This window comes from Leucopleurus acutus, assembly GCF_964270905.1.
Source record: "Leucopleurus acutus genome assembly, chromosome: 6".
Lineage (NCBI taxonomy): Eukaryota > Metazoa > Chordata > Mammalia > Artiodactyla > Delphinidae > Leucopleurus > Leucopleurus acutus.
Window position 1 is genome coordinate 38,837,237 of NC_139149.1, and position 13,922 is coordinate 38,851,158.

The following is a 13,922-nucleotide window of genomic DNA, read 5'->3' on the forward strand; positions in this document are numbered from 1 at the left end:
AGTGGAGCCAGAACTTAAGGACATTTGAAAAACAATTTTCAGCATAAACTCATTCCAGATTTCTTTGATTTTTTTCTCAATCTGTTCAGTTGCTTCATAAACACCAAATCCAAGAGCATTTTTTTTACAACCACCTCTCTTTATCAAGTTTCTCCAAAGCCTTCAGCCTAATTCTCACACAAAAACTCTCTCTTTTAAATGCATTTTTGATGTTTATTCATAAATTCAATTGTTTAAATAAAAATGCAAAAATTACTGTCATAAATCGATCTGGGAATAAGCACAACCAAATCTTGATAAGCAAAGAATTGGTCTGGTAGGAGCAGAGTTGGACAAGGGAGTAGATGATAATAATGAACATTCCAAGCCCTAAGGCTTCAACTAATGCTTTCAGAGGCAACTGGACATTAATTAATTGAGTAGGGTTTACTTAAGCGCAGTACTACTCTTTTGCTCTCATGTATTTTTCTTTAACAAACACTGACATAACACTTACTATGTGCCAGTCACTGTTCCTAGTACTCTACATATATTATTTTATTTAATGCTCAAAACTACTCTCTGGGTACATACTATTATCATCCCACTTTACAGAGGAAGATGCTGATGCTCCAAGAGGTTACCTACCTTGTCCAAGGTCATACACCTAGTAAGTGATGGAGCCAGGATTTGATCCAAGTACATGCTCTTAACCCCTTAAACCACACCTGTCAGACAAAAGTCATTGTACTTTCTCTCCCAAAGCCTACAGTCCACATGGAAAGGTCATGTATATTACCCATCCAAACTTGCATATGATAATTACCTTATGAGGGGTCCAGGAGTTCACAAACATCTTCTTTAGTAGTGTTCACTAAAGACACAAAGGGATTTTCAGTCAGCATTTGGTAAGCCTCTCTTGTAGAATCCATGTTCCATGTTTCTTTCCTCTTTCCTTCTCTAAATGATAATGATGAACAGGTGTGTTCAATTTTCTTTTGTTAAGCCACTTTTTCTTATCTGTTTACAACCATTTCCTGTATATGTTACTATTCTTTATGGCTTCCAGCCCCTGGAGTGATAATGCAGACCACGTGTGAGAGGCCAGCAGCTGGGGAAGCACACAGGAATGTGTCCTGGAGAAGGACCACAATCCTTTTCTCTCTCTCTCATGGATTATGCACAGTAATCCCCACAACTTCCTGGGAGTCTAAATTCAAGGTCCTAGAGTAATTTTCATCTCCCAATCAAACTACAAATTTTAATCTGAAGCAAACATCTTTAATTGTGATGCCACATGAACCACTTTTACGGTCTTTATTTATAGGCCTATAAGAGAGGGGAAATGGATCTGAATTCCTAGCAACTTTTTTTTTTTTTTTTTTTGCGGTACGCGGGCCTCTCACTGTTGTGGCCTCTCCCGTTGCGGAGCACAGGCTCTGGATGCACAGGCTCAGCGGCCACAGCTCACGGGTCCAGCCACTCCGCAGTACATGGGATCTTCCTGGACCGGGGCATGAACCCGTGTCCCCTGCATCGGCAGGCAGACCCTCAACCACTGCGCCACCAGGGAAGTCCCCTAGCAACTTTTGACTGGCAATGACCGCCTCCCCTCAGAAAGTGACTGAGCCATCAGAACACATTTGTAACTTGTATCAAAGAAACTGTGTTGCATTTTTAAAAACTATTAATATTTCTAAGTCGGTAATATGCACATTGTTCAAATATCAGATGTACAAAAGTTCTGTAGAAAGTCTTCCTCTTGACACTGCCACTGATCTTGAACAGAAAGGAGGAGTGACCCCGAGTGTGAATTCCGCTTGGGGAACAAAACATCTGGAGAGGCTGCAACTAGAACTGGGGACTCTGGAGTCTCAGAGAGAAACTGTGTTGGAAATCCAGGTGAGGGATGAACTATGCATGGATCGTGTTGTTAATACTCTCTGAGACGAGTCAACAAGAAGAGCATCTCCAAATTCATGACACTGGCATGTGTCTTTCACCATTACGCAATGAGGCAGTGTGTTATGGCAGGAGAAGCTCTTTCATGGGAATGCAGGCAGGTGGCATGAGTTGTAATTCCTTTCCTCTCACAATTAGCTGCATGACCTGGGGGAAGTCACTAAACTGAGTCTCAATTGAGTTATCTGTAATGTGCTAATAAGTGCATTTTATCTGTGTAAAGGGAAAGTATTGAGCTGAATGAGTAATTGAGCTCTTCAACTACTATAAAATCCATTGTATCTCCCTGGAAGTTCTACACTGTGTCAATTAACGTGGCTATTCTTAAGAAGAAAAAAGAAAGGTCTTCCTCCTAACTCTGTCCCAAGGTACCTACCCCATCTCTGAAAAGCACACACCATTCCCTGTTACGAGGAACATTATAAAAATAAATATTCAGATGATCTGATATGTCTTAATCAGTAAGATAAATGGTTACAAATTGCTAAGAAAATGAATATTTAATGCCACATTTTAACTAAAATCTTGCTTCAAAATATCAGATTTCCTGGAATCTTCTTAGCATCCCATTAATTCTGAGAGTAGCTGACAGAACAAGAATTCTAACATAAAAATATAAAGGCATGGTCCAGCATTTGGACTACAAGAGATGACTTTTCTACCTGGGACACATATGATGCACTTTTTTGGTTATTGTAATGAAGTTAGATGATAGTAGTGTTACAGGGGGAGATAATTAAACTACAATCTCTAGGAAATCTTATTTAATGCTATCTCTAAGAAATCAATTTTCCATCTTACATGTTAACTCAATCATGAATGTAATCAGGGATCTTTTGAAAGATGACAAAGATCCTTAGAACTCTGCATGGAGTTGCTTTAGGATAAGAAAGAGGCAAAAGTTGTTTCAAGATGGAGCAGGAAAGACTACAGCCATAGGTAGGACCTCCCTTTCCCTAGCCATAACACCCGGAGATGTACAATGCATTGACCGGTCATCTATTGTACTTAGAAACGATCACATAAAAAACAAAAGCCCACAACCCCTGTAACCTCTGTGGCTTACGGTGCTCAGCATGTGAGCAGGGATGGAAAGGACCTTAGACATGCCCCAAAGAGAATCAAGATTGAAAGTTGTTTTTTAATAAGGATATACATTCTTATATATACTTTTTATTGATGCTTTAAAATAACAGGTAGTTAGCTAATTCTCTCTTGGAAGTTCAAAACCCAAAGCCTCATCCATATTCAAGTCTAAGTTGCAGAAATGAAAAATTGGGAGCCAAGCTCTAAGGCATTTTTAGGGCTGCATTTATTTTTAATTTTTGACTCATCTTGTTACGGAGTCAGGATAAGGATGCTGTGGAGGAGGGGAGACATACACACCAAGTGGCTTCTCTAAGAAGTTGTGTGTGAATATTTTAACACTAATTTCCCAGGAAAAAAAAATATACCTGGAAGCACTTCAGCTCATATTGCAATGGTTTACCTATTCCATGAGTTTTGTTGAAGCATCTGTGTACTAGAATTTAGGCAAAAAATGTAAAGTAAGGACTTGATCCTGATTTCAAGCTGATGCGGCTCAGATCAATCGCATCAAGATTTTGATGCACACATTGAATCAAAAGAGTTTCATTTGTAATGAGCTAATCTGCTAATATTATATAATATTCGGACTACTCCCTGTGCAGGCATCCTTAAGGAACCGGCTTATGCTTTTCTGGGATGGACTTGCCTTGTTTTCAAATACAGAGGACTTGCCTATATATTTTCTTTCACATAGCAAGACAGTGTTCCATCTGGTACTCATAATGGCAAAATCCTCATGTAAGCATGCTGTAAGATGTTTACAAATCTCCATTGTAAAAATGAATGTGACAGATAGCAAAAATGTATGTTTTATTTTTCAGAGAAGATGCTGGATTTCATAGGAAAAACCCTTATATGTTGTATTTATATTTGGTTTTGTGAGTCAGGGCTGCCTGTACACAAAGGCAAATTTAACTTATAACTTAATTATGATTAGTCACCCTTATGGGGGACAAGAAGAGAATAATTGAATTCCACAGAATGTCACCCAAACTCATGTATCGATTATGTTATCCTTGCCCACCCCCAACCTAATCGTTTTAAAAATAGTAAAAGCTTTTACAACAAACTTAAGCAAGGTTAGAAGTTATGAATTTCGTTTCCTTTAATTTCTGCTCTTAGCTGTTGGCCACCAGAACAAGCAGCACAGAGGGGAATCAGCAGTTGAATGTGCTTAAAGGAATGCACAAACTTGATTTTTTAAATGTTCTGAATATTTGTGATTTGATTAGGGTAATGAGTCTCATGGTATGAGTATTACATTCTGAAAATCGTGGATTCTGATTGTTGCTGATTGCCAGGTTTGAAATAATAGCTTGTGTCTGGGGTTTGGTGCTATGATGACGTTTATTTTACTATGGCCACCATTATCATCACCATCGACATCATTACATAAAATCACAGTTTGCCGTGTTCTATGTGACCCCAATTTAGGCCTTGCCCAGGCTGAATGGCCCTTGTCTATTAACAGTTATGTCTGTATTTGTATGTTCCAACCTTCAAAGGATTGTTTCCATGTCTCCAACAAACCAGATCTTACAATTTAGGGTCAGTGACCCCTGGTGAGCAGTGTAGCTTCCATCAGGTTTTTATGCAAAAGCATGGTGTATTTAAAATGAAACAAAATGAGATAAAAGCAAAACATGTATAGTTGTTGAGTACCTACTATGTGTCAGGCATCCTGCTGGGTGTGAAAAGCGAGGCTAAATGAGATTAATGTCCCTGTTCCTGTGGAGAGTATGCACCATTGGTAGAAAAGGAAAGTATAAGCATCTGTGCAGATACATACCAGAACACCTTACCCAGGTGTAGCAGGTGGGGCATCTGGGAAGGCTTCCCCAAGGAAGAGCTGCCGATTTGAGACATGAAGACTCTAACTGCCAAACAGGAGAGGCTGGGGGATGAAATGGCAGTTCTAGGAAGAGAAACCATTCTGTTAAATGTGCTGAGCCTAAGGGGAGTAGGAGTATCCAGGAAATGAGAGACATTCAGGGTGGTGAGCTTAAGCACAGGGGAGGGGAAAGTGGTGAGTGATGAGGCTAGAAAGGAGGATCCAAAGTGGATCATTCAGGAACTTATTCAACTTTTTAGTGAATTCGGACATTATTCTAAGAGCAATGGCAAGGCACTGAAGAGTTTCAGGAAAGAAAATAACTTTTTTTTTTTTTTTGTATTTTAAGCATTTCACAATGACTGGAATAAAGAGAACGGAACAGTGGTAGGTCAGTTAGTCAGGAAACAGTTACAGCAGTTGATGTGAGAGATGATGGAGGCAATGATGGCAATGATAACAGAAAGGAGTAAGTGATTTTTAGAAGTATATATCAAATATGTAGAATTGTCTATTCCTTTGGTGAAGAATAACTGTGGTGGGTTTGAAACCTAAGTATCCAACCCGAGTTCCTGGCTGGCTCACGGGAAGATGACCCAGATAGGGGAGAAAGTTGATGAATTCTGTTGTGGGAATGTTGCAGTTCAAGTACTGTTGGAAATCCAAGTGGAAATATCCAGAGGACTGTTGGATAGAAGGATCTCAAATTCAGGAGGTGGATCTGTGAAAAGTTATAGAATTGGGAATCATCAGCACATACCCTTGGAAGTAAATGGAGTTATCCCGACACTGTGTGATAAAGAGGGAAGACTTTCTGAAGAGACTTTGGAAAGCCAAACCGTATGTCTGCAGCAAACGGTTGTCCCCAAATGAAGATAAACTCCCATGTGAAAAGGCACCTTCCCTGGACAGGAGGAAAGAAGACATTCTTATCAACCCAGAAGTAGCACCAGAGGAATCTGCAAACAAACCTTATTCCATTAGATTCTTCCTATATATTTACTGTCCCATCATTTACCTACTTTGGAAGACTAGAACTGATCTCCTTTGTCCTGTCATTTCTCTACAACTTTATAGTCCTTTGTTGAAGATGCTATAAAAGCTGGAATTCTGAGTGCCATTCTATTTCTGGTTTAGTTTTCCCCAGTGTGATGTGCACTGCACACATTAATAAACTGTTTTCCTTTTCTTTCTTTTTTTTTTAAAAAAAAAAAGAGGCTGAAAAGGACAGATCAGAAAAGTGGAAGAAAAATCTGAGGAGGTGAAGAGGGTGGGACCATGGAAGCTAAGAGATGGGAGCATTTCAAGGAGAGAGCGTTCAGTGATGCAGAGAAGTCAAATCACACTGTGACTGCAGGCTCAGTTGAAGTAGTGGTAGTAAAAACTCAGTGACAGGGGACAAGGTGTAGGAGATGAGGAAACAGCAACGATAGGTGTAGGCAGCACTTTCAAGAAATTTGGTTGGTAAAAGGAAGGCGAGAAGTCAAACAAGATCCTTACAAAAGTAAAATTTCTTATAATATCAGTTAAACTTAAATATTATTCAGTATTGCACAGTATTATATTTAAAACACAAATGGCTGTAGGGAAAATTTCAAAGGAAATGCCTTTCTCTCTAATTCTTAAAGATTTTGAACTTGTGCCAATGCTTAATATTTAAAATTCTTGTGTAGTATATTCCTTTTCAACTTAATCCATTTCTCTTAACTGAAAAAGTCATATGTTTCTTCTAAGGGCATATTTGGCTCCACAAACTTGTGGCTTTCAGCCATTTTTGTCATCAAAAGCCTTTTAGATTGCTGGTTTACACAGCCAACAAAGAGAGGGTACTTCAACTGTTCAACACTAATGAGAGGAAAGACTTTGATATGCCTTTGTACCTTTCCTAATATCTTGTCTCTTTTTCTACTGAGAAGTAATTCAGCTACCTTAAAGTCTAACTAATTTAACCTTCTTGGTTTACTGATAAGGAAATAAATGCTTAAAGATTTATTGTATATCCCAAACTATGGAATATGAACATGACAGAATGGAAACCAGAATCTGGATCTCAAAGATTTGGCTGCATATTTCATCTTTTCCCAGTAAATACGCACCTCTTAATGTTGTTGGAGTCCCTTTCTAATCAGAAAGATAAGTTTTAAAAAGTAAGATAGATTCCCTCTCCTTTCTGATATCAATAATTATTAATGATCACTTGAATTTTACATGAAATGCCAGACTCTTCTGTAACGACTGCTCACGTTAAGGACCTCTATATGGGATCAAGCACAAACTACTTCAGCAGGAGTGCTCTTTAGAATTAATCTTGACAAGAGTTTGTTTTTCTACTAAACCAAAGCCATGTTCACACTTCTTTTTGATAAGTTAACCAAGAATTTCAATAGAGAGCTAAAATAGTACTATGATTGCAAGTCTTGGGCAAGTTTCCCTAAACATGTTGGACAAAAGCTTTGCCAAATATTGTAGATGTTGGAATAATTCTATTCCATGATAAGAAGCCACTATAGACATTAAGTAGGAAATTTGATTACTCAAAATCCATCTGTTATTGTGGGTTTTTTTTTTTTCCCAAATAAATTTTTCAGGAGGAAAACTGGCAAAGAAATAGTTGAAAAAAAATACTTGAACCAAAATGACAGCCTTGGCTGTTGCAATGAGGAGATTTGGGGGAAATACATGAATATAAATATAAATACACACACATAGAACTTTTATTTGCAATAAACAGTGATATTCTGAAACTACTATGAGGATTCCCTTTAAAAAAACTCAAAAAACAAAAGACTGTTTTCTATATGTCTCCTTCAAAAGAACTGGTTTCAAATTTCCCACACACCTTTGATTGACCCCACAAGTGATACTTTCTATAAAATCAGCAATGACTTTCTATTACTGATAAAAGTAATATAAACTTTGATGTGTTTTACTTGATTTCTCTCTATTTTTACTTTGGTTATATAATTTCAACTGCATATAACTATTTTCTTATCAAACTTTCTATTAAATATTATTTTCTCATCAACAAAAAGTATACAGAGAAAAATAATATTTGTATGAACAGACTAACAGAAAAAATGATGTTCATATGAATAAACTCACAAATATAACATTAAAATACTGTAGGGAAGATGAAGTAATTTTCTAATCAAAATATTAAATTAAAATGACAAAAGTTTATAATTCAGTCACATAAAAATGCCAAAGACGTAAGACTCATTTTGGATGGCTAATCATGATTGAATCTGTATTGTTTAACTTGAAGTGTATTAGACAAAGCTGGAAATGGAGAGGAGCTGAGAGTGTGCTTGTTTGTTTTGTATTGTTTTCTTGGTTTGGTATAAAATAGAATACTAAACTGAAGGTGATATGTATCTATTGATGTATTTCCTAAAGAGATGAATGTGGACAACAAGAATTTCTCTTTGTTTTCCTTTGTTTTAGAATAAGAATGGAGTAGCCTTAGAAACATATATGCTCTGAGAATCGAAGAAATAATACTAAACCATTTCACAGAAGCTGCTGATAACATTTAAATATGAGTGAAAATGTCCTATTAAAAGAGTTCTATTATATCTTTGTTCACTCTTATAAAATATTGGCTTATGTTGTACACAGGTTTACAATGTTCAAAGTGCCTTCAGTTGCTGCATCTCTTTTATTTTCATAAGCTTCTTGTGCGGTACTCAGTATATATAAGGAACTTGAGTGTATTCAGATTTTGGTATCTATGAGGGGTCCTGGAACCAGTCTCCAAGGATACCTGTGGATGACTATAATGATGGATAAGGGAAGCCATGTAAATTGGAAGACTTCTATTTCTGGTAATGATAGAGTAGGTAATTCAACCAGCACTCCTGCTAAAGACTACTTGCAAAGCTGAACAAAATATTTTTAAAATCTCTTTGATAACACTGGCCATTAACAAAATAGAAGAGAATTACTGGGATAAGATCTGGCAGAAAACTGATGCCCATGGAAGTGAAACCAGAATTTGGGGGTTGTGTTTCTCCTAAGCACACTTGCTGATTTAGTGGGAGTAGCTGAGAACCTAAAAGACTTACTGGTCCATTTGTGACAATGTGGATGGGCCTTGAGGATGTTAAGCTAAATGAAATAAGTCAGACAGAGAATGACAAATACCGTATGATATCACTTACATTTGAATCTAAAAAACCCAAACTCAGTAGAAACAGAGACTAGAGTGGTGGTTACCAGGGACTGGGAAATGGGGGAATAGAGGAGATGTTCACCAGGGATATAAACTTCCAGTTATAAGATGAATAAGTTCTAAGGATCTAGTGTACAGGATGGTGATTATAATTAATAAATACTGTGTTACATACTTGAAAATTGCTAAGAAAGTAGATCTTGAATGTTCTCACCACAAAAAAGAAATGGTGACTATGTGACTGGATGGAGGTGGTAGCTAATGCTATGTTGGTAATCATTGTATGTCTTAAACATACACAGTATGTCAACTATCTGTCAAAGCTGGGGAAAAAAAGACTTAATAGTGCTTTTGAATGTCTCACTAAGCTAGTGAGATAGGAATTAGAATTCTCACATGTGGGAGCCTTGATGAAAGCCTTTTGCATATAGATGGAACCATGAATAGTGAGACTCTAGGAATAATGATAAACTGCAAGTAGACAGATTGCACTGAGGACCACAGTACAGTTCTGAATCACCTCAAAGCCTGAAATTTGATTGATGGAATCAGAGAGACCTAGCAAGATGTAATGTATCATTCAGGCCTCAAATTATTTCTACAAACAATTTTTACTAGTAAAATGAATAGCAACAAATCAAAGTAACCAGGTATAAAAGGAGACAAGTCAACTTGAGTAGACACCAATAGAAACAACAAACAGAAGCAGAACTACAGGGGCTTCAGATAATGAAGCCATCAGATACAGACTCTAAAACAATTATTCTTACTGTATTAAGGAATATAAAAGACAAATTAAAATTTCAACAGAGATTGGAAACTATAAAAGAAAACCTGATTATAATTGTAACACTGAAAAATACAATAATGAAAAAGGTCTAAATAAACGGGGTTAATAATAGATTACACTCAGCTGTAGAATTAGTGAACTGGAAATTAAAGAGAAAAAAATCTAGAATGAAGCATATGGTGGTAAAAGGATGGAAAACAGAATACAAGATCCCCCTGGTATCTGAAAGTAGAACATTCCTACTAAAACTTTCATGTGCCAAAAATGGTGTAAAGTGAAGAAGCAATTAACTTTTTTTGTAAAATCGAAAATCCTCTTCAGATTCCTTTTCGTTAACGAAAACAGGTACTAATGTAGAACTTTCCCAAAAGCAAAGTGGTGAATAGCAAACTTTTGAAAAGCAGTAATACCTGTAGTGAGTATGAGACATAGAGATATAGTGAGAGGATGTAATGTATGTGTATTAAAGTCCCACAAGAGAGAAGAGAGAAAATAGGATAGAAGCAACAATTCAAGAAATAATGAATATTAACTTCCCAAAATTGATGGGATACATTAAGAAATCTGTTAAACTTCAAAGCAAGATAAACTTTTAAGAAATCTACATCTACAGATCAAAACAAAGCTGCCAAAAACCAAAAGCAGTGATAAAGCCTTAAAAGTAGCAAAACCAAACAAAAACTTTTAAAGAGGGAAAATCCCATTGACAGCTGATCACTTAATAGAAATTCTATAAACATGAAGAACATGGAATAAAATCTATTTTTAACCATTTAAGAACTTATTTATTTATTTACTTATTTATTTGTTTTTAATCGAGGTATAATTAGCATATAACATTATATAAATTTCAGGTGTCCAACATAATGATTTGATATTTGTGTACACCGGGAAATGATCACCACAGTAAGTCTAGTTACCATCAGTCACCATAGAAAGTTACAATTTTTTTTTCTTTCAATAAGAATTTTTAAGATATACTCTCTTGGCTACTTTCAAATATACACTACAATATTATTAAATATAGTCACCACATTGTACATTACACCCCCGAAGCTGTGTGAAGCTCTGTGTTCTACACATGAGTAGGAGAGGCTGCCATTCTACTATGGGATAAAACTTGTCTGCCATACAGAAAATGTATGTGTGTCTTACAAGCTACATGAATGAACTTTTACAGAGACTGTAAAATTATAAAAGGTCATTTTATAATTGGAAGTTTGCACCACATAACCCCCTTCACCCATTTTGATCAACCTTCAACTCCCCTCCCCTCCAGCAACCACCATTCTGTTCTCTGTAAGTTTTGTTTTGTTTGATTGTTTCATCTGCTCATTTGTTTTGTTTTTTAGATTCCACATATAAGTGAAATTGTACAATATTTGTCTTTCTCTGTCTGACTTATTTCACTTAGCATAATACCCCCAAGGTCCATTCATGTTGTCTTAAATGGCAAGGTTTCATTCATTTTTATGACTGAGTAGTATTTGACTGTACATTTACTGCCCCTTCTTTATCCATTTATCCATCAGTGGATACTTAGGTTGTTTCCATATACTGGCCATTGTAAATAATGCTGCAATGAACTATGTGCACCTATCTTTTCAAATTAGTGTTTTCATTTTCTCTGGTTAAATACCCAGAAATGGAATTGCTGGATCATATGGTAGTTCTATTGTTAGTTTTTTTTAAGAACCTCCATACTGTTTTCCATAGTGGCTGTACCAATTTACATTCCCTCCAACAGTGCACAAGGGTTACCTTTTCTCCAAACCCTCTCCAGCATTTGTTATTTGTAGACTTCTTGATGATAGCAGTTCTGACAGGTGTGAGATGATATCTCATGATCATTTTGACTTACATTTCTCTGATGATTAGTGATGTTGAGCATCTTTTCATATGCATGTTGTCCATCTGTATGTCTTCTTTGGAAAAATGTCTATTCAGGTAATCTTCCCATTTTTTAATCAGGTTTGTTTTTTTTTTAATATTGAGTTGTGTGAACTATTTATAAATTTTGAATATTAACCCCTTTTCAGACATATCACTTGCAAGTATTTTCTCCTATTCAGTAGGTTGTCTTTTCCTTTTGTTGATGGTTTCCTTTGTTCTGCAAAAACTTTTATGTTTAATTAGGTCCTGTTTGTTTATTTTTGCTTTTGTTTCCTTTGCCATAGTAGACTGATCCACTATGATTTATGTCAAAGAGCATACTGCCTGTGTTTTCTCTTAGGAGTTTTATGGTTTCAGGTTTTACATTTAAATCTTTAATCTACTTTGAGTTTATTTTTGTATATGACATAAGAAAGTAGTCCAGTTTGATTCTTTTGCATGGAGCTGTCCAATTTTTCTAGCACCATTTATCAAAGAGACTGTCTTTTCTTCATTGTAATTACTTCCCTCCTTTGTAGTAGATTAATTGACTATTAAGTGTGGGTGTATTTCTTGACTCTCTATTCTGTTCTGTTGATTTTTGTGTCTGTTTTTGTACCAGCACCATACTGTTTTGATTACTGTAACTTTTTAGAGTAGTTTGAAAAGCTGATATTTTTCTTGATAGGTCTCACTTGTTGAGGGTGTGCCAAGCCCTATCAATGTTCCAAAGGGAGGGATCTCAGTCTGCACCGAGTTTCAAACAGATTTAAAATCAGGCCTCAGGCAGCAGCTTTTAATGTATGCAAATATATACAGTCTTATCAGACCATGATCATAATCCCTTCTGGCCTCCAGACGAGAGGATCTCAAAGTATCCTCTGGGCAACTGTTGTAAAAATCAGGGCTCCAAATGAATGTATAAGCTCCTTTCTGGGAGGTACCAAAGAGCTCTTCTTTTGGCCATTAGTCGTGAGGCTGAAGGAGAACACAAAGATGGTGATCCCCAGCCTACATTCCCTGAGAGCATTTCTGTAGCCACTAGATACATGGTAAGCCTGAAGCCTGCCCCTCAGGCTGAAGCTCCAGGATAAGTAAGTAGGCATGTTTTACAGAAAGGCTGGGGGTGTGTTTCAGTGTTCTGTCTGCACAGTGCCCTAGGAGTGGTAGCCCGCCAGAAAAATCAGGACAATTGTAACTACTCTGGGGTAGGGAGAAGAGGATAAGAATTGGGTAGTGTCTTGGAAAAAGTTTCTATTCTTAATGTGGGAAGAGATTATACAGTTTACTTTGTGATAACTTATTAAGTATGTTTTGTTTGGGGTAATTTTCAGTGTGTATTTTATATTTCACAATATAAAATGTTCACAATATAAAGCAACAACAAAAACCTGGGGACTGGCTGAACGGCCATAACAAAATAGAACGTGTTAGTGGATCGATATCCACTTAGAGGCGTCTCGCTCTGTTCTCAGTTCTTTATCCGAAACTGCCAGTGTTTTGGTTCAAAATTTATCTAACATTGAAGGAGCCATGATTATGACATTTTCAGAAACATAAAACGGAGATGGATGACAGAATCAAGATTCAAAATAGTCTTGACAGACTTGTAATTCTAGCCCTAAACCAACAAGAGGAAATGTTTCAGGGATAATGGAGGCGTAGCACACCAAACATTGGCTGCCAGGGTTAGGCAGAGAAGGCTTCAGGGCTCCTGCTGCCAAGAGGTGTTTCAGGAGGTGCCTAAGAAAATGTCAGACACGACTCCATGGGTTGATCTGGCTTTGGGACTCTGATGAACGAGCGGCTCTTGCATTCAGAGGGAATTTAAAACGCTCCCTCAATCGCAGGAACACATAGAACAGTTAACCCTCAGAGAGGGTCAGCAAAAACACACAAAGCATGCACACAGAGCCTTCAGGACTGAAAACCAAAGAGCAGCAGCAGCAGGGGCAGCCCATAGCTCCTCCTATCACCTGGCAAAACAGGCAACCAGCGTCTGGGAGGAGTACAAGTCTGGGTACAGCAGAAGGGTTCTTTAAGCAAAATAACGGCTCCCTGAGAACAGTATCCTGAATCAATCATGGTCCAGACCCCTCATTATAGTCATCAGGGGACAAAGAAAAGGGGATTCAGAGGAACCAGAACAGAGATGGTTACCTCTACCAGCCTGGCAACCTTGATGAGAGAATATAAGACTATGTAATAAAATGTTTATAGTTCTTACC